This window comes from Tachypleus tridentatus, chromosome 11 (genome assembly GCF_004210375.1).
Source record: "Tachypleus tridentatus isolate NWPU-2018 chromosome 11, ASM421037v1, whole genome shotgun sequence".
Taxonomy (NCBI): domain Eukaryota; kingdom Metazoa; phylum Arthropoda; class Merostomata; order Xiphosura; family Limulidae; genus Tachypleus; species Tachypleus tridentatus.
In genome coordinates this window covers 37,842,568-37,867,879 of record NC_134835.1, presented here as the reverse complement: position 1 = coordinate 37,867,879, position 25,312 = coordinate 37,842,568, and the positions used below count along the sequence as shown (strand labels likewise).

The 25,312-nt window shown below is 34.1% G+C and overlaps 1 pseudogene; it reads left to right on the top strand.

Annotated features, from left to right (window-relative positions):
* The first annotated feature begins 1,058 nt into the window (after window positions 1-1,058).
* On the top strand, window positions 1,059-6,008 carry LOC143231340 (thyrotropin-releasing hormone receptor-like; annotated as a pseudogene).
* Window positions 6,009-25,312: the final 19,304 nt, after the last annotated feature.

The following is a 25,312-nucleotide window of genomic DNA, read 5'->3' as shown; positions in this document are numbered from 1 at the left end:
CTTCAGAGGGTTAGTAGTTTACATAAGAAATATTTTAATAATCTATTGAATATGTTTGGTAGCTTACACTGATAACATTTTAACAATATGGTAGAAAATTCATTGTTTACACAGGCAACGTTCAAAGAATATAATTGATAGATTCCGTAGTTTACATTGATAACATTCTAACCGTATGGTAGAGTTCATTGTTTACACAGGCAACGTTCAAAGAATATATTTGATAGATTCCGTAGTTTACATTGATAACATTCTAACCGTATGGTAGAGTTCATTGTTTACACAGGTAACGTTTTAAGATATTTCAAAGATTTCGTAACTTACACTGATAACATTTTAGCAATATGCCAGTGAGTTGGAAGTTACGCTAATAAACCTTTTAACAATCTGCTTCAGAGAGCTGGTAGTTTTGATTCAAGAAACTCTGTCAGAAAAGTTTTAATTCTGACTCGTCACACCTGAATATATCAATGTAAATAGTACTAAGTTACTCAATAAACTTGTTTTATTTATGTTTGTTGAATTTTGCTCAAAGTTACTTGGAGCTATCTGCAATAACTGTTCTTAATTCTGAAGTGGTAGACCAGAGAAAAGGCAGCTAATTAACACCATCTGTTTGTTTTCTGAATTTTGCGCAATGTGGGCCATCAGCGCTAACATTGTCCATCTCCATTTATTGGACTACTATTTACCAAAGCATAGTGGAATTAATCATTACCATATAACGCCCCCACATCTGAAAATATTTCAGAGTCTGGTTTCAATCCCTCTGTGAGTTAAGCACCATGACAACCCGGACTAGCTCAGTTGTATAGTGTGAGATAGTAATGTATAGATAAGGATAATGTACGAAACCTGATTCTAAATCATACAAAACCTGAATCTGTTATCTTTATTTGGATTTAATACTAGGTTTTTATACATCTATATTTTTCTACCAAAAGGTATTAAAAGCTGAATTTAATGTGACAATTTGGAGAACGCTTGCAATCTGAAGAAATGTGTATGTGGAAAAGGTTTTGTTGTTGTTTTTTTTCACTTTGTGTTCAGGGGCCGGAATGGCCAAGCGTGTTAAGGTATGCGCCTCGTAATCTGACGGTCGCGAGTTCGCATCCTCGTCGCGCCAAATATGCTCGCCCTTTCAGCCGTAGGGGCGTTATAATGTGACGGTCAGTCCCACTATTTCTTGGTAAGAGAGTAACCGAAGTAGTTGACGGTGGGTGGTGATGACTAGCTGCCTTCCCTCTAGTCTTACACTGCTAAATTAGGGACGGCTAGCACAGACAGCCCTGGAGTAGCTTTGTGCGAAATTAAAAAATATACAAATATTTTGTTCTCAGGTTTTTTTTACTTTTGGAAGGCTGAAACTTTTCAGCTGTATTTAAGTAAGATGTAATTAGTTATGGGTTATTATAATAAATTAAGGTTCTTTAATAATTTGTGTATTGTTGGTCATATCTTCTTGGTTGTCTTAAAACATGTGAAAAAATACAGAAACCCTATTGTAGTTAAATCAGCTCATTGGATTATAACATATGAAGAAGTAAAAACAGTTCGTTGACAGGATCATATTTTTATGAATTATTGTTTCTCGGGACATTCTAAATCTTTTATTGTTATTGTTATTAAATAAAGTTAAAACAAATAAATATTGCCAGAAAATAAGTTGTAAATCTTTTAATTGCGTCTAATTATTCATGTTTGGCAGTTTTTTCCTTCCTTTTAGAATTTCATATTTTGTTTGTTACAGTTTTAAGAGATGTAAAAAAAGATAGGGCTTTATTTCTTTTCACATATACATGGAAACATTTTACTTTTAAATGAAAATGGCATTTCCTTTTACGCTCTTTTAGGCATGTTTGTATGAATGAATCTTACATGAACTTTGTTTTCTTTTTCCTAATAGACTTCTGAGAAACATGACTGACATTTTTAACTGATCAATAAATGTTATAAATACGGCCTGGCATGGCCAAGCGTGTTAAGGCGTGCGACTCGTAATCTGAGGGTTGCGGGTTCGCATCCCGGTCGCACTAAACACGCTCGTCCTTTCAGCCGTGGGGGCGTTATAATGTGACGGTCAATCCCACTATTCGTAGGTAAAAGAGTAGCCCAAAGTTGGCGGTGGGTGGTGATGATTAGTTGCCTTCCCTCTAGTCTTACACTGCTAAACTAGGGATGGTTAACACATAGCTCTCGAGTAGCTTTGTGCGAAATTCAAAACAAACAAACTTTTCCTAAAACTAATAAAATCTAATTGTACTCGGAAAAAGAACAAGAGACAGATGACAACTCGAACATTATTTGTTAGGGATTAAAAGGAAAAAATCTATACAAAAATAAGAAAAAATGTAGAAAGTAAGGGAAGTAGGCAAAAAAAATATTTTATTTATCAAACAATATACTGGTCTTCATCGTAGTAGAATTAGAAATGCGTATTTTGTTAGAGCTGGTTCTGGAAATAGGGTTACTTTTCAGTAACCATAGACTAGATCAAGTACCAGAAAAGTCGTCTGCGGGCTTTTTTCACAGAGAGATAATAGTGGGATACTAATTGGTAACATTCCTGTTGGACAATTTCTTTTCTAGCTATCATAAAAAAACAACATATTTACGGCTATTTACAATACCAGCTGTGACAAAGCCGCAAGAGTAAAAATTAGCTGAAATAAAAACGTTTTTTATTATTACCTGGAGAGTAAAGATCTTCTTTTTTCCTTTTTCCTTTTATTCCATAAATGGCCCAATGGCACAGCGGTATGTCTGCGGACTTCCAATGTTACAATCCCGGTTTCAATGCATGTGGTGGGCAGAGCATAGATAGTTCATTGGGCAGCTTTGTGTTTAATTACACACAAGCAAACAAAATATTTCTTAAACATCACTAAAAATTGCAGTTTTCTCAAACATTTAAGTCATACTTGATTCGAAATTTATAAAATCAGAAATTTTGCAAATGTAATTAACTAAAAAAGTAGTTTTATTTATTGTTCGGTTTTGGTTTGAATTTCGTACAAAGCTACACAACGGCTATCTGCGTTAGCCGTCCCTGATATAGCAGTGTAAGACTAGAGGGAAGGCAGCAAGTTATCACCGCTCACCGCCAACTTTTGGGCTTCTCTTTTACCAACGAATAGTGGGATTGACCGTAACTTTATGACACACCCACGGCTGAAAGAGCGAGCATGTTTGGTGCGACGGGAATTCGAACCCGCGACCCTCAGATTACGAGTTGAACACCTTAACCCACCTGGCCATGCCGGTCCATTTATTGTTCGGTTTTTAAGGAAATTTACAAATGTATTCCCTCTGTAATATTAAATTTGCATGAAACTACACATTCGCTTAAATTTTATGATCTGAAATTGTCCAGAAATTTGAAAAAAATACATGTATCTAGAATGTGAAAGGTCTTTATTTATTTCCAATGGTTAGTGAAACGTTTCTATATATTATAAGGCTACTACCGAGATAACTGATGCAGATAGCCATTCTGTAACCTTGTACGAAATTCGAAACAAACCAAGCCAATACTACTGTCTCATTTTGTTATGTGTATAATCGCCTTTTATCTTTCAGTATACATTCTGCATATTACTGTATATCTTTATAAGTATAAGATATGAAATTGTCTCGTCACAAACAAACTTAAATCATATGACATTTCACATTTTTATATTTTGTTAGTTCTGTTATTGTACCCACACGTATTCATAATCTGATCTCAACTTATATAATACTGAATATATATATATAGCACATGAGTAATCAACGTAAGCTAAGACCCATCAGAAAAAAATCAACATGATTTAGAATAGCAAACCAGTAATAATACATGTATGTAATATAGAGCTTGTTTTTATCATGGAATTAGGTTAAGAACTTATTCCTCGTAGAAGTATTTTGCTCTTTATGTGGGTTTCGCTCCCATATTCCATTTTGCCTGTTGGATTATTTACTTTTTTGTCAAAGCAGAAATTTGAAATTAAGAATTATGTAATAAAACATAAATCGACAGAATACTTTCCAAAGAATTATTTGTTTGTTTTCAATTTCGTGCAAATCTACACGAGGACTATTTGCGCTAGCCATCCCTAACTTAGCAGTGTATGACTAGAGGGAAGGCAGCTAGTCATCACCACCCAAAGCCAACTCTTAGGCTACTCTTTCACAGACAAATAGTGTGATTGACCATCACATTATAACGCCTTCCCACGGCTGAAAGGGAGCATGTTTAGTGTGATAGGGGTTCGAACACGAGATCCTCAAATTACGAGTCGAGTGGCTTAACCACCTGGCCATACCGGGCCTAACTAAAGAAGTTAAAACAATAAAGAAAAAAAAACAGTACGTCAAGCCTAAAACTGTCATGTCAGATGATAATATAACTTGTAACACTTTTACTTGCTTATCTCAGTTATTACGTTCCCAGATATTATAATTAAAGGACTCCCTTGAAGATTTAAGCTTTATTTACGTTTTTACATTTATTTACTTAAGAAAGAATAGAAAATTTATAATAAAAAGAAGGAAAATTAACTAGAAATATATTTATTCTTTTTCAATGAATTGTTTAAAACATAACGTTTTTTCATTACATACATTTTACTTTGCGATCATCTGACCTTTAGTACTCGGTGGAGCACAGTAAAAGTGTTTTCGTTTCTTTTTAAATATATCTGTTATGACGATAATGTCAATGGCTTGTGAATTAATTTTATATTTTAATGATTTCTGCAACACTTCTGAATTTTAAAAATTTTGCCTGATTTGAACGGCATCTTCACCTTTGATGTGTCTTAAGAATTCGTCGAATTCTATGAACGCCTCAGAATAAGAAACATGAATAGAATCTTACATAATACACATTAATACATGTTTTCATAAGAAAGGTCCCTTGCTATTTTATCAAAATATGTTCAGCTATAAAATATACGATGAAGTCCTAAATAAATATTAGAAAATTAATTTACTATCGTGTTCGGCAAAACTAATATTAATGGATCATAGACGTGATTGAAAATAATTATTATGTGTTGTTTTTTTCCTTTTAGATATGGAATAATCATTCACCCAAAACGAGCCCATCTCTTGTGCTCTCGTGGACGAATTATTCTGTTAGTAACTAATATTACTGAGTCATAAATATGATTGAAAATAATTATTATGTGTTTTTTTTCTTCTTTTTTACATATGTGGCAATCATTCACCCAATACGAGTCCGTCTCTTGCGCTTTCGTGGACGAATTATTCTGTTAGTAACTAATATTACTGAGTCATAAATATGATTGAAAATAATTACTGTGTTTTTTTCTTCTTTTCAGATACGTGGCAATCATTCACCCAATACGAGCCCATCTCTTGTGCTGTCGCGGACGAATTATTCTGTCAATAACTGTCATCTGGCCACTGGCCATGATCTTTGCCTCTCAAATCTGTTCTTCCATGTTCTGCTGCCCGTTGCACCGGGGTTTAAACCTTGTGTTGTCAAGTTAAGCCGACTTCACTTTCTGGTATTTAAGTATCTGGAATTTACAGTGTTTTACTTAGTTCCTTTAATAATTCAGATTGTCTTGTATATTGGAATTGGTCGACGACTTTTCCGACCTGAAATGTTTCAGTCTGTAGAACCAGTACTGAGGAGAGATAATCTAGTCGTGACCATGAATGCTAGACGTGGGGTTGTTAAGATGTTGATTGCTGGGGTTTCAGTGTACTTCATCAGCCTCTCCCCACATCAAGTATTGCTTTTTTACAACACCTTTTCCCAAACCCCTTTTCAAGAGACTTGGACCTACCTGATATTTGTAAATATCATGGTCTACGCTTCATCTGCCTGTAATCCACTACTTTACAGCATTTTCAGCCTGAAATTTCGGGGAAAATTTCGCACCATTCTATTCTGTCGTAAGGAAAGCATCCGGGAACCGTCTCGCACTTTAACCGTTTATGGCCAACGTAAGAGAAATTTTAATAAAAGTGTTAAAACAGATCAGACTGAGCTGTAAAATGAGGTGAGTGTGGTTGTATCTTCAGCTGATAGATTTTAAGCAGATAATAGCAATCTGAATATCTTTAAATCCATTAGCACAGGCTTGTTTGTTTGTCAAGTAGAAGGACATATACTCATTCTATTCAGCTCTTACTCTTAGCTGCCATGTGACATTTTTATTACGAAAAATATTATACACATAATTTAGGGGCTTCACAGGTAACTCATAAAAGAAACAACACAATAAAAAAGACATAGGAAAAAGACCAATCGAATCTGTAGCCGAAAATAAATACAGTTGAATTAGTTCAGAACTGAAAATTCAAGCCTTCTTTCATACAGAAAACCAGACTACAGTATTTCTTAACAATCTTACTTAGTTCCAAATAAAAATAAATAACAACCCTATAATCCTAGAGCTTTTGAAAAGTGGACGTTTTGAAAGCACTATTGTTATATGTTTTTTATTCATTTCTATTCAGACGTCTTGAATCTACGTGTTTTTTGTAATATCATCTTATTATTCAACTTCAAGATATTAACACATTATTCATGAGGTGATTTAAAACGTTACTCAATTATCAATGGCTACTTGGAAGTAAAGGAATATAAAGTAAAGCGACAACCATTTTTCATTTACAGGGAGAGAAATTTTGCAGTGTAATAACTGATGGCAAGTATCTAATATAAGATTCGACAGTTGTGTACTATGTTTGGAATTCTCTCTGTTCAGAAAATTCTAAAATGATAATAATTTATTGTAACTTGTTATTCTTGTTGTTTTCATATTGCAGTAAGTTTCCCTTCAATTTTTGATAAAGGTCATCTTGTGTTATTTACAACTGCTTTACGTGCTTTTCAACAAACTCTTTACAAAACGGAAAAATCTAGATTAACTGTAAAACCAAAATGCACGAGACACGAGAGTAGCAACTTTTTACTACTACCTATCCCGGCCTGGCATGGCCAGATGGGTTAAGGTGTTCGTAATCTGAGGGTCGCGGGTTCGAATCCCCCTCGCACCAAACATACCCGCCCTTTCAGCCATGGGGGGTGTTATAATGTTTCGGTCAATCCCACTATTCGTTGGTAAAAGAGTAGCCCAAGAGTTGGCGGTGGGTGGAGATGACTACCTGCCTTCCCTCTAGTCTTACACTGTTAAATTAGGGACAGCTATCGCAGATAGCCCTTGAATAGCTTTGGGCGAAATGTAAAACAAACCAAATCAAACGGCCTAACCCGATTTAGTGAAATCAATCACTCATTTATTGAAAGTAAATATTGCATGATATCCTTTATAAAGTTAACTTAATGGTTACGATACCTAACACATTCTTAGAGTAGATATTGACTACCAAACATAATAATTTTTTACGAAGCCATTATGGTTAGGTTGGATTCAGGACGACGGTCTCTGTTTGTTTTTTTGTTTTTGAATTTCGCACAAAGCTACTCGAGGGCTATCTGTGCTAGCCGTCCCTAATTTAGCAGTGTAAGACTAGAGGGAAGGCAGCTAGTCATCACCACCCACCGCCAACTCTTGGGCTACTCTTTTAACAACGAATAGTGGGATTGACCGCAACATTATAACGCCCCCACTGCTGAAAAGGCGAGCATGTTTGGTACGATGGGGATTCGAACCCGCGACCCTCAGATTACGAGTCTAATGCCTTAATCCACCTGGCCATGCCGTGGCCTACGGTCTCGGGATTGTCTAAGTTTGTTGAAATTGCACATGATTTCTATGTATGATAGAAAAGTAAATTGGCATTGTGCAGGAAAAGAAAGGATGAAAATAATGAAAACTGATGGTGAAAATGTTCAGTTCAAGAAGAAAAAAATTGATTGTGTGTAAAAGGACAAAGGGAAAGGTGTTTAAGATATACGAAGCTAGAGAAATAGAAACATATTAAATGGGAGTTTGGAAGTGTAAAGAGACAACCAATAAGAGCAGTGAATTAGATAAATAGGAAATACAGTAAAAAATATTGAAGGAGAAATTGAGAAGGAAGATTTGATGAGGAAATTTAGAGCGCGTAAGAGTCCTGTAAAAGAAAAAGTAGGCTTAGACTAATATCAAACAAGAGGTTTTCGGGGAACAAAGACAGAGCAAGAGAAACATATAAGAAAAGTCGATAAGAAGAACGTTAAGGAGATAAAACTGAAAACAAAAGATGGTACATCAGGGAAAGTAGTTTGTGGAGAACAGTGAGTTACGAAACACAGATTGAACAATAAGAAAATATAATAAAAAATTAAAATTAAAGACGGAAGGAAAGTGGATAAGTGAAAAAAACAATAAGGAAGGAAGTTGTCTTTAGATGTTAGAAATGGTTATTTCATGAATTATTCAGTGAGTGCTTAATTATTTAGCATGCAAGTAAAAAAATAATGAAATGTTCTTATGAAATAATACCCCGTATTATGAATAATGCATCAAAGAAAGAAAGTACACTTGAAGCATGTGGAATTTATTTTATAATATCTGTCTTTAGCTCTTTAATAGGAAGAAATGGTAAAAAGTCCTTATTATCTTAAAAACTTGAAAAATGATAAAACAGTATTTTGTTTCTTCTGGAGTGCAAAGTCACACAAGAAGTTAAATGTGCTCTTCCCACATACTTTATAGTCTTATAAGGCATCAGCCGTACCGCTGAGAATTCAGAAGCTTACATTAAACAAATAGTAAACTCTATTTAAGTTGCAAATGCTGCATGATTATAATACACTATTAATAGAAATAACAAGGCGCATTAAACATTACAACACAGATCCTTTTATATAAATTTTCCACCATTTATTTTACTCAGATATCGTGGTAAAATAAGAGCAGTAAGTTAGCTTCATTTATGTTTTAAGGTAATATGAATAACGTTACAATACTTCCATTGAACTGGGCCTGACATGGCCAGGTGATTAGGGCACTCGACTCGTAATCCGAGGGTCGTAGTTCCGAATCCCCTTCCCACCAAACATGCTCGCCCTTTCAGCCGTGAGGGCGTTATAACGTGACAGTCAATCCAACTATTCCTTGGTAAAAGAGTAGCCCAAGAGTTGGCGAAGGGTGGTGATGACTAGCTGTCTTCCCTCTAATCTTATACTGCTAAATTAGGGACGGCTAGCGCAGATAGCCCTCGTGTAGCTTTGCGCGAAATTCAAAAACAAGCAATCCATTGAACTACGTTCAAACGTCTGTTTTACACTGGACGTATATGCGAGAAAAGCAATATTTCTCTATAGTTCCCAGCTGGGACAGCGTTAGCTTTGAAGGTTTACAACGCTAATATTCATGGTTGGTTCCTCGTGGTAGACACAGCATAAAGTTTAATGTGACTTTGCCCTTTAAACAAAGTTCTATATATGGTGTATAAAATATAAGTTTTAGGACTTATAAGACTGAAGTAAGTTTCTGTTATGGAAATGTATTTAATGTCCTCTAATCCTTTAGTTTCCATATCGATAAATTTGTGATTAATTTCTTCCTAGCTTTCTTTTTTATTTTATTTTGAAAATTGTTCATAAGTTAATGTTTCTTGACAGAACATTTTTGGTTTCGATTGGTTCAGATCTGCTGTCGTCAGCTACTGCAACCTAACGGAAGATTATTGAAACTTCTTGGTAGTGGTCAAGCTTAATATTTCAGTTCTAAATATGGTAATTTACCCAGCGGCTTTCTTGGTCTTATATTTTCTTCATCGGCCTCAAAACCTTATTTATCACCATGTTACTGGTTTGTTTTGTTTGTTTGTGTTTCTAATTAAACACATAAATACGCAATGGGTTATCTGTACTCTGGCCATCACGGATATTGAAACTCGATTTCAAGCGTTTAAGCCCGCAGGCATACTACTGTGCCACTAAAGAGGAGGACTCATGTTAATGGAACAAGAAGATATTCCAAGCTCTTGAACACAAAGCTCTTTTAGATTAAACAGTTCTCTTTCGTAAACAGAGCCTCGACTTTATATATGAATTGGATAAGTTCTTATTGTCCTGAGTTCCAGTTTTTGAGCCCTTTTGTGTCGTTACTGTGGTACTGCATGAGTAACCTTCCATAAATAATGTCCTTGATCTCCTTCTTCGAAATGTCGATCTATGACTGTACATCGTTAGACAATCTCACTCTGTAAATATTTCTTTTCGAAAAGAGCGATGACATATTCTTCGAGCCATCACGTGTATTTTGGGGGCATTTTACATTTATGTACAAATAAGTTTATAGCTATCCCAAGTTGGGTTCATATCGAAATGACAACTAATTAATATATTTGCTTGTGGTGCTCGATCTGGTGTATGGTGCTGCTAGCTACTTTGTTTCCTCATCGGGATTTGGGCCTTAAAGACCTTGTACGGTCATATTCAAGTAGAACTCTTCTTCTCTTCTTGACTATGATTTTAGTTTACGTTTGATATTGTTCAGTTGATACTAATTTTTTTATTATCTAGTACTTTCAAAAAATTTGTACTGAGTGGAAGTGTGACACAGTTTCAAACTTGGCGCCCTTGGGATCCAGGAAGGATCCAGAAAGATAAAATCTGATGCCATATTTAGGTTCAACGACCATAAAACCTATACTTTGACTCCAATTGTTCTTGGGCAACCTTCTAGACCTGTTTTAGCTGGAGGCTGGCTACAGTATAAGTAAGGACACTGTCAGACTACCTCGAGCACCCTTGCCAAGTTTGGTCCTTCTAGTTCAGTACCCCGGGAGGAGTTCACGACAACAAACAAACAGATAACATGAATTACTATTAACTAATATGAAATGTTTAAGGGTTCAAAAGGTTTGTTTTGAATTTCGTGCAAAGCTACACGAGGGCTACCTGTGCTAGCCGTTCCTAATTTACCAGTGTAAGATTAAACGGAAAGCAGACTGTCATCACCATCTACTACCAACTCTTGGGCTACTATTTTACCAACGAATAGTGGGATTGACCGTCACAATATAACGTTCTCGCGACTAAAAAGGCAAGCATGTTTGGTGGGACGGGGATTCGAACCCGCGACCTTCAGATTAAAAGTCAAACTCTTTTATTAGCCACAATAATTTCTCCACCTACCGCAAAAAAACACGCAGCGTGAATTAGTATAGAATACATTTGTAGCATTACCTCTAAAGTCATATGACACATGCAAGGAAATATTATCTGAAATACATGCGTTTCCATGACTCATAAAAATTGTTTGTATTTTTGGTGTCACATGTCAGAATGTTCAGTAACTCATTATTTTAGAAAGCAGTTCCTAAATCCTCGAATAAATATAATAATTAATTTTCTGTAAAGGTTTTTGTTTTGCACTTTCAGATTTCGTTGTAAGACTGAAGAAATATTTGTATATTGTTTACGTGCATCCATATTTCCAACAAAAAGATTTTATGAAGACCTGGTAATTGAGGGATGTGAGTTTGATACTGCTGTGCCAGTCTTCAGGCTTTAGGTCCTTCGCTAATAACCAAATGAGGCTCGCTATGGCCAGGTGGTTGAGTCCCCGACTCGTAGTCTGAGGGTCGCAAGTTCGAATCCCTGTCGCATCAAATTAATAATGTAATACATAAATCTACGTCTGTGCCACAGAGCTTATCAGTGCGGCTCGGCATGGCCAGGTGGGTTAATGCATTCGACTCGTAATCCGAGGGTCGTGGGTTCGAATCCCGATCACACCAAACATGCTCGCCCTTTCAGCCGTGGGGGCGTTATAACGTAACGGTCAATCTCACTATTCGTTGCTAAAAGAGTAGCCCAAGAGTTGGCGGTGGGTGGTGATGACCAGCTGCCTTCCCTTTAATCTTACACTTCTATATTAGGGACGGCTAGGGCAGATAGCCCTCGTATAGCTTTGCGTAAAATTCACACTAAACCTCAATTTATATCCAAGTAAACCCTTTGGACATCATAATTAAAGTAACTTTTTCTTTTTACAAACAGCTAATATGAAAGTGAAACCCTTTTTGTCGATTATTTTATCTCGTTTAACTTTCTGAAACGTTTTCTAGTTATCGATTTTTTTATATATATAAATAATTATCTTAAGCCAGCCTATTCACACTAATATTTAAAAACAAGACAGAGATAGATATGTTAAAAGGCAGCGTAAACGTTCACAAAAGTTTCTTTACCAATATTTACTGAGACGGATGATTTATCGATATGGTTATGTCCAAATTATAATGAGTCATTTGTAAACCTTAAATTAATTACTGAAATCCCGAAGGATAAATAATATCTTAGCATACTCCATAAGGAAAACCGAGAGACTCATTCTTTGTTCGATACTTTACCTATTTATAAATTACTCCCAAAAACCAACAACAAACAATAAGAAGGTGGCATTTGACATTATCAAAATTTCTTATCGGCAATCAATGAAACCACAATAAACCCTTCCAAATGCTTAGATAATGTTTAATATACCCTAAAACTTAAAACTTTTGAAAGGTTAATTATACCATTTTTACTAGTTTAAACGCACAGTTAACCCATATGATATTTGCATAATGTCAGCTACAGTGATCGAACTCCAGATTTTAGCGTTATAACTAACCACATCTATTTTCTTTCTTTTTTTGCTGGTTCTACACCACTCTGATATGTTTAATTGAAAACACTTTTCGAAAATAGAAACGAAATAAATGAAACTGGTTTTGAAAAGGTCTCACGTAGCTTCTTAACTAACAATTACTTAATACACGAAGAGCAGGTTAAACTCATGTTCAACCTATACAATATTAATGCATAAAATATATCTAGAACTTCATGTGACATTTACCCTATTTGCGTGACTTGATTTTATATTTTTAATATTTCGAAGTTTATGTTTTTACTATCTGTAAACGCAAACAACCTTGAAATATAATAAAAGTTATTATAGTAATCTACAATTATTCCGTAAAGTTGCACCATTTTTAAGAACAGAAAACCATCAAATCAGATATATTGTAACAGATTACTTACGTTTATTCATTGATTCTTTGGGAAGTCAAGTTTCCGAAAACAAGGACAATTTTCAGAATGTAAACCGAATGCAATGCACAATATTATCTCATTACTTAAATGCACAATATTATCCCATCATTTACATGCACAATATTATCCCATCATTTACATGCACAATATTATCCCATTATTTAAATGCACAATATTATCCCATCATTTAAATGCACAATATTATCCCATCATTTACATGCACAATATTATCCCATTATTTAAATGCACAATATTATCCCATTATTTAAATGCACAATATTATCTCATTACGTATAAGGAAAGACTGTTATGACAACCTGTTACTTTCTCGCCTACATTCTCCGACAAGTAGGTTTACGTGCAAAAAGTGAAAGTGAATTTTGTTTCTAGCATCACTTTATTAAGAACTGTTTAAATGAACAATAAAAATAGCAGAGGGAAATATTGAGGTTTATTTTAATACAACTGTAGTACAAAAGTCGCATCGGTGATGAACCTACATGAACTTTAGTAACTCAATACAAGTTATACTTGCAAAATCTTCATGGTGTACTCTTAACATATTTGAAATGCCTAGGTGAGTCAATGGCAAGTTTAAAGACTTGTAAACGCTAAATTCAGTGTTCGATTCTCCGCGACGGAGATAGCGAAAATAGCCCATTCTATAAGTAAAACAAACAAACAAGCTAAAACATATTTGTTTAAACAGGCTTCGAAACAAAAGAAGAAACTGCACGTATCGAACAGGAAAATCATGTGAAACCGGATTTTCATTATAATTGAATAAACCGCCTTAAATTCACTTGTTTTTCAGAGAGGAGTTGATTGCGAACAGAGTGCTTTATGTTGACCAGGTTTCAAATGAGAGTCTAGAAGCGTCTGAGTTTACTAATTCCATTATATCATATTCAGTTTTTCTTCTATTGTAATATTGGTTTCATTGTCATTTCGCGGCCTAAAAAAACTAGGGAGAAGTTTTTAATGACTTCTCTCTTTATAGGCCTTGAATAATCAAACTTTTAAAGCGTAGTTTTGTTCTCCGATAACGAGCATGAATGAATACGAAGGAGATAACAAATAATACGTTCTTTAATTACGTGATAATTTTATGCATAAAAAAGCATATTCTGAGTTTCAAAAATCGTTCCTTTTTATTCAATTATGTGATTCTGAAAAAAACTAATTACATATAAAACAATCAATTTAATATATGTTGTAGACAAAGAGAGAACAATGAATCAGTGATGACGACAATAAAACTTCATTAATTTACCTCATGGATAACGTCCTAATCAATTATACAAATATGTTTATTATTTTTCACTGGAGTTCGTGTCCGTTGGACGAGTGAAATAAAAACTCTTTTATGACAAAGGATAAGAAATTATGCTTTTATTTATTTATTTTTGGACATAACAAACATCAAATGTGCAATACAAATACTTAAAATTATTTGTACTAAAGAGAAAGACATATTGCTTTCAAGGATTCTAACAATAGCGGTCACATAGTTCATTCTAATGCTGAGAGATGTAAAATTTTGGTAGTTTTCCAAAATTGGATATGAAATGAGATGGAGAAGTCCAACCTCCCTCATCTCATGGCCATCCTAAAGTCAGTAGTGTGTCAAGTTTAGTGATGATTAATCCAAAAACGTGGAAACGAATAAGGAAAAGATCCACACACACACACATATTGACGTTTATTTATATAGATAAAAGTACATAAAAGGCACCAATACTGAAACGAAAGACATCCTGTTTTTCAATAACTGCTGCCTATGAATGATATATTTTATTTTTTAAAGATGGCAATTCAAAAGTTTTCTTAGGCCTCCATTACGTTACTCATGTAGCTGAGTTTTCGGTATGAAAGAATGGAATATAAGATGAAAGAAATTGGGATTTCTTAACATCCCCACTAATCTATCTTTGAGAAAGCAAATAATTACTATTTATTATATAGTTTATTTCCCTTTAAACTCCACTCTGTAGCCCAATAAATAACTACCTTTGTATAGATTGTGAAAACGATGAATGATTGTTTAGGTTTGAAACATTATGCGTTGACTCAACGCTTTGAATTTATAATTTTATTCAACATGCAAGACCAGTTATTTGCTTGGTTGTTTGTTTGTTTTTCAATTTTGCGCAAAGCTACACGAGGGTTATCTGCGCTAGCTGCCACTCATTTAGCAGTGTAAAACAAGAGGGAAGGCAGCTAGTCATTACCACCCACCGTAAACTCTTGGACTACTCTTTTACCAACGAATAGTAAGATTGACTGTCACGTTAATAACGCCCTCACGGCTGAAAAAGCGAGCATGTTTGATGGGACGGGAATTCGAAACCACGACCTTCTGATTAGGAGTCGAGCGCCCTAACCACTTGGCCCTGCCGAGTAAGATTTGTTATTAAATATGATACCCCGTCTTTCTTTACTATTGTTGGAACTTAATTCTGCCGGTACTGTATTGGAGATAAACATAGAAGCATGGATGTAATATACACAGAAGTCACAGATAGTATGTAATTGTTATTAGTTAGTGAACTTATTGTTATCACAACGCAATAACAGAAATTGCGAAAGGAAAGCAATAAACTGCGTTTGGTATCTGATTCTGAAGTATTATTTCAAATATTTTGCATTATTCCTCACAATTCGGCGCAGTTGTTTTGTATACTGTTTGGCCTTCTCACTTTCCGTATAAACTTAAACAGTCTTAAAACATTCATGTCTGGACTTTGTGCAAGCCATGGTTACGAGTGTCTATCGGCTTCTTCCCGCCCCCTTTCATTTATCGTTTTGCTACAAATGTTGCATACTTGGTTGGTTGGTTTTGAATTTCGCGCAAAGCTATACGAGGGCTATCTGTGCTGGCCGTCCCTAATTTAGCAACGTAAGATTAGAGGAAAGGAAACTAGTCATCACCACTCACTGCCAGCCCTTGGGCTACTCTTTTACCAACGAATAGTGGGATTGACCCCGTCACACTTTAACGCCCCCACAACTGAAAGGGCGAGCATGTTTGGTGTGACGGGGATTCGATACCCGTGACCCTCGGATTTTGAGTCGAGTGCTTTAATCACTTGATCATGCCGGGTCTGTTACAAACTTAGGATCACTGTGTTGCTAGAAAATAATTCTCTGCATAATAACTCGTGTTCCAGAAGTGATAAAATGATGGATAAGAATCTGCTCACATATTTCAGCAGTCAAAGTACCACCAGTTTGTGTAAATCACAACATCTTTTATTGAAATATAGTCCATAATCGTACTGACTTTTTACATATTTCCCTATACATGTTATAAAGTAACCATAACACTATCATCATCTGTGTCATCAACAATCGTCGACTTATCCATAAGGAGAACCATCTGCAAGCTTTGCTTATCCCATTGTCTGAAGTTTGATGCTACTTCAACCTATAGTTTCCTTATTTTTCCTAAACAGTTTTTACTGAGTAACTACACATCTCTACTGAGGCTACTTCGTGCTGATGGGTATTTTACCATTCTGGATGTAACATCAAACCTCGATTTATAGCTGCACCATTAGTAAATCTCTGCTAGTTTGTCTGCTATTACATCACTTTTAAAATTTTGATATTTTATCTCAGCTACTTCAATCATCACGCATCCTTTACTGAAATATAAAATGTATTTTAAATGCTTGACTTGGCGTAGTTTTGACAGACCGAAACATTAATTTCTGCCAACTCTTGTGCTCCACTTATGTTCAAAGAGCTATGAGCTCATGCACCATACTAAGCATTTTATAACATTTAAATTAAATACTAACAATCAACAATTAAAAACGAATGTCACAATACTGAGCATGTAATTATAATTAGACTAACAGCACGAAACAGTTAGTCGAGTAAGTTTAATTTTTAGTGCAGACGCTTAATTTAACTTAGTTATTAATTTAAAAAACTGAATTAATGTAAATGGATATTTGTGAGCCTTTCTACTACATGTAAATTGAATATACCAAGAACCAGTTTCACTCTGAAGCGAGCAATATTTATACAAATGTAGGGGAAAAAGCAAGTAAAGTTATTAAAAGAAATAAAACAAGACTTTGGTTAATTTGATATCATCATGAACTTTTGAAATATTTCTTCTCTGGATGACCAACAAACGTAATTGCTAAAGAATATTATTAAACCCTATTATAATCATTACTGGATGAGTATATTAGTCCTGACCCTGCGGTAATTATAAATACAGCTTGATTTGTACGTTTCACCCAAAAATTTCATTAATGGTGGTTATTTTTGTTCGGTTAAAGAGTTGAGGTATTTTACTGAAACATATTTTTTGGTTTTTTTAGAACCCTTTGTTTGGCTAAGATTTCTCCAGAAGGACCAGTGGACGCGACAGTCAAAGATGAAAAAGGTTCTGACGGTTCGAACATTATTGACGTCATGGTCTTTCAGCAACTTAACTAGATCGATATAGAAACGTAGAAGCATCAGAATATTCAACTGTATCGTTTATTCCCTTAAAATATAAACGCTTAAATAGCATTCAATATATTAAGAGATGCATTTATTATTTTTATTTGAACATCATGAATTGGAAACGATATACGCTAAAGAAATATCATATGAAAAATATTTAATATAAGTGAGATATAAAAAATTCTTACATCTATATCATTGTTACGTAATCAGTATGGTTTGTCTTATTTTGTTTTTGAAACGTTTAAGGTAAATGGTATCTCGATACTATCAGGCTTACGTTCAAGTAATTACTTAAATTCAAGATGTGGTAACGCAATGAGAAGTTATTTTAGTGTCCACTTATTTTTGTCGTGCTGTGTAAGCCTATTGTGGTTGAACGTCTGTCAGTTTTGTCAACTGTGATTTCACCATGTGGCAACTTGAAACCACGTTTTGGATCATAAATTAATGGTCCATTTGTCACAAAAAGTGATTCACTCTATTGAGTCATTAATAATAAGTGTGTTTTATTCCTGTTTCACGATCGTTATTCATTTTTATTGCAACATTCTTCCGTTGCCAGGAGTCTTTTCAAAATTATACATCAATCATAGATTTTCGAAATATTCAACAATAAATATTTACAACAGTATTTCCCTCACAGGCTTCATATTTTCCCACTACTTATTATAATGAAAAATACATTTTTGCCTGGGAATTTTATTTTACATGTCGGGTATGTAATCAGTTTTTTTCAAATTCTAACTTCAAACTTTGATTTATATATATATATATATGAAAGACAGTTAATTTTTGCCAAATTATATGACCGTTCAAATTTTCTTACACACAGAAATTCATCACACATAAATTTATGTAGTAAATAGATTACGTATTATGTCATACATACATAGAGAGGAGCTGGGACATTCATGATTTAACTAAATTGTTGGTTCTTGTTAAAGGTGTGTAGTTAATGTCACAAAAAATAATCGTTTTTAAGGATATTTTGTGTTTGAATGATCACTTTTCAGGTGTAACATTGTTACACCATTTTCAGAGAGTAAAGAATGTACTGATATAATCCACATGACGTGTGTTAACAAACCAACCTATGAATTTTCATGCTACGTATACATAAAAGTTGAATTTATCTTTTTTGAACATACAGAGGATGACATCAAGATTTTTTACCTTTATTACATTGGTTTATTATGTTATAATGGTATATAGCTGTGTAATGGACATATAAAATCGATTCTCTTTATCTGTATCACAACGTTAATGTGGACCTTAATAAAAGTCGGTTGAGTGCAAATACTGCAAAGAAAAAAACTGCAGGTTTTTATAGATTGTTATAATAACATGTCAGTCATCTTAGTTTCAGTTCAAACTTAATCACTCTACCACAAAAATACTCTAGCAGTATCTTAATTTAAACATACGCTTAATCCCTTTACCACCAAAGTACTTACATGAAAATACAAATGTAAACACTCTACCAATAAAATATTTTAATTTAAACACAAACGTAACCAATCTGGCTCCAATATGTTTTAATTTAAAATAAAACGTAACCGCCCTAAAAATAAAATATTTTAATTTAAACACAAACGTAACCAATCTGGCTCCAATGTATTGTAATTTAAAATAAAACGTAACCACCCAAAAAATAAAATATTTTAATTTAAACACAAACGTAACCAATCTGGCTCCAATGTATTGTAATTTAAAATAAAACGTAACCACCCAAAAAATAAAATATTTTAATTTAAACACAAACGTAACCAATCTGGCTCCAATGTATTGTAATTTAAAATAAAACGTAACCACCCAAAAAATAAAATATTTTAATTTAAACACAAACGTAACCAATCTGGCTCCAATGTATTGTAATTTAAAATAAAACGTAACCACCTTAAAAATAAAATATTTTATTTTAAACACAAACCTAATGACCTGGCTTCAATGTATTGTAATTTAAACACAAATGTAAACACTCTCTCTTCATAGTATCGCAATATTAACACAAATGTAGATACTATTACCAATAAACTGTCTTAAATACAACACAAGCTTAATCGCTCTACCAATAAAATATCTTAATTTATACACAAACGTAACCACTCTATCGCTAAAGCGTGTTAAATTAAACACAAACGTAATAACTGCAAACTTACTTTAACCTAAGTAGAAAAATAAATGTTTTAATCGCAGAAACAAAAACAGTCGAACAATCGTAAAATATAACCGAATTCCTAAAGCCTATAGAACACATTAGGATAAATATAACTTGATTATATTCCTAAAATTATGTTACCCAAAATTATTCCTTAAAACAAGACTATAGTCACTTTGAGAAGAGTACGCGGCCCAGCATGGCCAAGCGTGTTAAGGCGTTCGACTTGTCATCTGAGGGTCGCGGGTTCGAATCCCCGTCGTACCAAACATGCTCGTCCTTTCAGCCGTATGGGCGTTATAATGTGACGGTCAATCCCATTATTCGTTGGTAAAAGAGTAGCCCAAGAGTTGGTGGTTGGTGGTGAGTGGTGATGACTGGCTGCCTTCCCTCTAGTCTTACGCTGTGAAATTAGGGACTGCTAACGCAGATAGCCCTCGCGTAGCTCTGTGCGAAATTCAAAACAAACAAGAATAACGTTCCTCTGCAGATTTATCAACAAAAACAGAAATAAGTATTAGAGTAGTCATAATACGTGTGGAAATACAGATTATTGAATGACTTTGGCTTTATTTATAAACTTATTTCTTTCATACGACTTTTGATTCCTACATTAGTGTCAGTAGATATAATTATTCATAGAGAGATAGACTCACGAAGTTTAAGCTTTCATTTTACCTTTTATAGCGTACGCATATATGTATTATATGAACACATTGACGAAACCAAGAACACAAAATACATTAATATACATCTGTGAACGTTCTACACATATAATAATGAGTTATATTGGTTTCTTCTCAAATGGTTATCAATGTTAATATCTAAGAAAGACGCTTAACACTGCTGGCTTGAAGTGCTATTAGCTATTAAACCGTCTTTATGTTTTCTTGTATTCGAAGTGTTACATGTTATTAAACGGTCTTAATGTTTTGTTGGATTTGCAATAATAAAGTTATGAAGCCGTCTTAAAGCTTTTCGGGTTTTGAAGTATTAACAGTTATTGAACGGTCTTAATGTTTTGTTGGATTTGCAGTAATAAAGTTATGAAGCCGTCTTAAAACTTTTCGGGTTTTGAAGTATTAACAGTTATTGAACGGTCTTAATGTTTTGTTGGATTTGCAATAATAAAGTTATGAAGCTGTCTTAAAGCTTTTCGGGTTTTGAAGTATTAACAGTTATTGAACGGTCTTAATGTTTTGTTGTATTCGAAATGACAACAGGTATTAAACAGTAGAACGTTTTGTTGGTTTTAAAATACTAATAGTTGTGCTTTGTTAGTTTTAAAATGTAAATACTTATTAACAGTATAATGTTTTGTTGGTTTTAAAATGTTAAAACCTATGCTTTGTTATATTGTGTATAACTATCGTAAATAAAGATAAGTTTCCCATTGGACATATTGCTAATACTTTCTATGTACATACCCGAGATAAAATACATCATTCTCTTTGTGAAAGCTGCAAGGAATAGCTCTCCAGTAGCACAGCGGTATGTCTGAGGACTTACAACGCTAGAAACCGTGTTTCGATAACTGTGGTGGACAGAGCACAGATAGTCTCTTGTGTAGCTTTTTGCTTAATTACAAACGGTAACAAATATCATTTTATAAGTGTCAGTCTTTAAACGGTTTAATCTGAGCTGTAATCAATATCAGTACCAGACTAATCTCACAAACAAATATATCTGAACCGTAGTTGAGTATCAGTACCAGCCTAGTCAGACAAACAAATAAATCTGAATTGTAGTGAATATCAGTACCAGCCTAGTCTGACAAACAAATAAATCTGAGTCCTAGTGAGTATCAGTATCAGCCTAATGTGACAAACAAATAGATCTGAATTGTAGTGAATATCAGTACCATCCTAGTCTGACAAACAAATAGATTTGAATTGTAGTGAGTATCAGTATCAGCCTAATCTGACAAACAAATATTTTTGTTGGTTCATTTTTGAGAACAAAGCAACACAATGGAGTACCTGCACTGTGCCAACCACAAATATCAAAACTCGATTTTTACCGTTAAAACTCTCAAACTTATCTCTCTGACTGTGAATACCTCACACGAAGTAGACGATAAAAAACGTTACTGTCCCTGTTTAACTTTCAGCAAGATTTATCCTATTATGCTTCAAAGATTTTTTAAACTAAAAAAAAACTAAAACTACTGCCATTTTACCAGATATTAATCTTATAAAAAATAAAATTAATCTTTTCGTGACGTATTATTGTACACAATTTATTGTAAAATTATATCTCGTGTTTAACTACAACCTACACTGTGTAGAATCTTAATTCCAAAAAGACATTAAGCATTTCTTAGATATCTGAATTTATGGCAGAGTAAAGTTGATTTTATCTCATAAGAACTAAACCAGACGAGCTGTAATATGTAAAAAGCAAACCGCTGCTAATATTGCATAGTAAATACATTACTGTAAGTATTTAGAACAAGTTTACATCGACCTTATTTCTACTTATTAGTGTACTCACAGACCTAACAAGAGATTACGAAACCTCAATTATTAATAATACACAATAATAATAAACACCACCAAAGTTTTAAGGAGGTTTTGTCGCTACTTTATAATATTCGTAATTTCTTTTATTTGTCCAAAACATATCGTGTATTATTTCCCTTATTTCATTTGTATATCAGAGAAAATAACTCTAGCTATTATATTATATTGTATTATTATATCTTAACGACAACATAACGTATGTCATGTGACTGAATGTTTAAAGGGTGAACTGACTCGCTGCAGTAAAAGCTGGCCTCATTTCGTTTGCCCGCAGTCAATATGACGCACGAACTTCATTTACAGACAAAATAAATGTAAAGCCTGAAAGTCGTATAGTGCTTGGTTGTCCTTTAAATAGTCATATGAAGTATAGTTCTGTGTTCACAACACGTCATCATTATTCGCGTTCTTGTCATATCATTAGAAAGCTGAGACTAAACCAACCCATCTCAACGTAAATCGTTAGTTTAGGTAACGCTAGGAAGGTGAGCACGACCTATCAGGATATGTGTATTACACCACTTATCTGAAAGTACTTGTAACGGAATAGCCTTTCACCATTATACTTCGTAAAAATTAAATATTTTCACGGAGCTAATACGAAATATTCTTAATCATAAATTGTAGAGCGTACATCAACAACTATTATCATTTAATCTGTGCTTATAAACTTGAAAATAAAACAATAACAACAAAATATTTCCCGCAGATATGTATTATAAGTTCATTGCTATTAAAAAACACACTTATGTATTTGATTAAACAAAAAGCTATAATGAATTAACTGTGTTTTGTACACTACAGGGATCGAATTCCGAAGTTTAGCAGTAGAAGATCTCAAAGCTTATCACTGAGCCACGACAGAAATGTGTAGAAACATATGGTTTTGAATGTAGTTATAAGAGTAGAAACCTAAAACAAATTAAATAAAAAACATAGAGTTATGTACTCACAATAACTCGTGAAAAGTTTTATAAACCTTAACTTTCTGATTACCGGTCATTTCTTGATTCAGTTGTCTTAAAGTGAAAGAGTTTGTTTTGGTTTTTTTTTTAATTTTCAAGCAAAGTCGTCCCTAATTTAGCAGTATAAGACTAGAGGGAAGGCAGCTGGCCATCACCACCCAACTCCAACTCTTGGGCTATTCTTTTACCAAGGAATAGTGGGATTTACCATAACATTACAACGCCCCCACGGCTAAAAGGGCAAGCATGTTTAATGTGACGGGGATTCGAACCCCGACCCTCAGATTACGAGTCGAATGCCTTAACCACCTGGCCATGCCAGGCCTCGCTCTTTAGACAAAGGAGATATTGCTCGTGATAGACCTCCATTTCCCTTTATTTAACTCGTGTTTGTTTACGGGAGGCAAAATTGTAAATGCATATAGGAAAATTTAGATTTGTTTAACTTTGGTTTCACCTCTTTTTGACATTTTCACGGGCTTTTACACCAGTTAAATTATATTAAACAACGTCAAAACAATAAATTTTGACTAAAAATAAGTCTTTTATATTCTATAATTAAAATGACATTGTATAAGTTTGTACTAATACAAATATAATCTGATGTGTATTTGTTTTTATGGTATCCTGAACTAAATAAAAAGATCATTACAGTAATTTCAAATGTTATTAAAAATTTTAAAAATTCTAGTTATAATATTCTAAATCAGTCTCACAATAATTTGAACTAAGTAAAAACTACAGTCTACGTGTTTACTTGAAACTCATTTTACTTGCAAAGCAATACAAACCAGAAATTTAAGAGTAAATATATTTTCTTTTTTTTTTTTCTTTCTTAGATCAGGAATAAATTCTCTTGTGTGTCTGTCAATATATTTCGATTCTCTTGCGTCGTAAACCTCATATAGTTGTAACGCGTTGTATCTTAACACGGTTTTTCGATTATTTAGTAAAAATTAATTTCAAGATTAGGCCAAGTCACGATTACAAATTAATTTACTTTTTCAATACAAGAACAACACTTGTTGCAGACGTAACATGACTTTGAAATAAGTTTTAGGCCTAACTTCAAGTGAAATGTTTCATGGAATTAGTTTTGAATAAAAAACAGAATAAATACAATACCTCTTAATGTTTGCACCGTATAACTTATTTCTTTAACATTGAACTTTTTGCTCACCACTTATTACTCGTACTTATATTAAACCCTTGTTTCCATGTATTACACGAAGCTATTCTGTTCTTAAATATCATAAATTTTCTATATCGTTATATTATGCATCCTTTAGCAAGTATCTAAATTAAAACTGCTATGTACTATAATTTATCTCGAACAAGCATCGAATTTATTATGATACGTATTACGATTTCAAATTGCCGGAAACTAAGTTAAGTTTTAATTTCAACTTAAAGGTTAATTACATGTCAAGGTGTATTAAAGGTTCAGTGACATCTGGGCGACAGTAAACTCAGTGGACCAACGACAGGGTTATCGACGACAGTAAATCATATCGAAAGACATGATTGTGACATTTGACTCAGTTTAAGTTTCTTGGCTGACTCAAATAGGCTTTTTCTCCAGAATCTACCTGAACTTTGCTCCACCCAACTTCTCCTCAATCCTGAAAATCTTCTCAGTCCCTTATGATCAGAAGTTTCTCCATAACATGATGCTGTCGTCATGGTGCTTGACAGTTGGGACGGTTTACTGGATGATGTACTCTGTTGGGCTTGCACCAGATGTAACGCTCTGAATTTATACCAGAAAGCTAAATCTTTGTCTCGTTCGACCACAAAACGTTTGGTCATATGTATGCAGCATTATGTATATGCTTTATCGTAAACTTCAAACGAGGTTTAAAATGATCCCTTCTTTCTTGCCACTCGTCCGTACAGGCCAGTTTTGTTTAGGAGCTGGGATATTGTTGGTGTATGAACACTGACTTCCACATTAGACATGGAACTTTGCAAACCATTCAGAGTCACTGTTGACTTCACAGTGGCGTCCCTAACCAGTTTTCTGCTTGCCCTGCTGCTTTGCTTAAAAGGACGTCCTGATCAGGGTAGTGAGTGGATAGTATGAAGCGCTTTCCACTTGTGAATGATGGACATCTCTGTAGTTAAAGAGATAGTAATCGACTTTGAAATATTATCGTAACCTTCTCCTCACCTGTGCTTCTCTTGGTTGGTCTCTCTTGTCTTTATCGTTATATTACTATGTGGGTTGTGGCTTGAAAAG